The sequence below is a fragment of the Buceros rhinoceros genome, unplaced genomic scaffold (genome assembly GCF_000710305.1).
Source record: "Buceros rhinoceros silvestris isolate BGI_N320 unplaced genomic scaffold, ASM71030v1 scaffold3299, whole genome shotgun sequence".
NCBI lineage: Eukaryota > Metazoa > Chordata > Aves > Bucerotiformes > Bucerotidae > Buceros > Buceros rhinoceros.
The window spans coordinates 8,502-9,927 of NW_010433104.1; the positions used below are offsets into that span (position 1 = coordinate 8,502).

Below are 1,426 nucleotides of genomic sequence, written 5' to 3' on the forward strand. Positions count from 1 at the left end.
CTCCACACAGCCAGCACAGCAGCAGTTAGGTTTTACCAGCCCGCACGGGTGTCCACTTGCTGCTGTCTCTGTGCACACGATCTACTCGGTGGTTGCTGGCAAGGCCAGGTGCACCCCTCCCCGTCCCCCACCTAAGCAGGGTGCGCTAGCGCTGGGTTTCAGCGTGACAGGAGGAATTCAAAGTGCCATAAATCCTCACCCCGTTCTGCTTAACTGTCCGCATCTCGAGCAGTTAGCTTGTTTCTGCCAAATGCAGCAAAATGCGAATGCATCGGTGATATTGCTCTCCCAGAACAGAGGCTGGGAGAGGCAAAGTGAAAGCAAAGGCTCTAATTCATCAAAATATTCTAATATCACAGAGCTCCTCTGAGACTATCAGGGCTCACTGCAATTCCGAATGTAAAAGTTAAAGGGGCTTCTGTGAGAGAGCAGGGCCTGGAGACAGAAGACAGCTAATCCTGAACTTCCCTTATCATAAATAAATTTTGTTTTAATCTGTATTGCGAGCCTGGCATGAGCCTGGTCTGCCCAGAAAGCAAACAGCAATGCCAGGGCGACAGATTTCCTGCTACTCACAGGGAAAGGGAGAGCGTCTTAATTTTCTCAGCCAACTGATGCTGAGGAGCCGGAAGGCAGACAACTCTTATGAAAGAAAACAGGAGAAAATAACAGTGACCACCATGCTTCAGGGAGAGCTCTTTGAAGACATTCTTACAGGCACTGCTGTAGCTAAGTCCAGATTCAAGCCACTTCAGTTACAAACGGTGACCTTGTGGCCGGATGGGGCAATGTTTTCTGAAACAGCCCGGGAAGACTAGTGAGCAAAGCTGCCAGGGACAGAATAGCTCGGTGTAGGAGGCAGCAACCTTTCGGAGGTGATATACCTCTGTATGTGGATATGCATGTCCCAAACCGGGGCCAAAATGGGCCAGTTATGAAAGCTGGAGCTGAAGAAAGCTGCCTCCCAGAGACAAGGCTTACCTCTCATCAGACTGTCCGAGGTAGGAGATCTTGGTTCTCGCTGGGGTCAGAGCTGAGTGCGAGACAGAAGCTATTGCCTTTCCTGGATGCTCTTCCTGGGATGTTCAAGTTCCCAGCCAGGTCTTCTGCATGCTGCTGAAAATCTGCTGTCCACTGGTTTTCCATCTACCCACACTGCAGGTGGCCAAGCTATAGAACTGATCTGGAGAACGGGTAGCTGCTGGGACAACTTGAGACTTCCTCCCCACCACAGCTGTGACCCTACAAAGAGCTGAGCAATTCTTCTGGGGCTGCGGACCCTCAGCCTCCGGGAGTTCAGACGGGCCATTGCCAGCGCTTCATCTCACCTAGGACAGCCCCTGTTGCAAAGTTGCCTGTCTGCCTTTCATGCGGTAAGCAAACAGGTAACTTCACCGTTAACCTCGGTGAAACAAACCTGCTCGTT

The 1,426-nt window shown here is 51.4% G+C and overlaps 1 protein-coding gene across 1 annotated transcript in view; it reads right to left on the reverse strand.

The window, feature by feature from the left end:
• The window catches only part of TTC29 (tetratricopeptide repeat domain 29), a gene marked incomplete at its 5' end in the record, with an annotated part of 106,160 nt that overhangs the window by 487 nt on the left and 104,247 nt on the right, over positions 1-1,426 (reverse strand). The gene's annotated exons all lie outside the window — the stretch shown is intronic.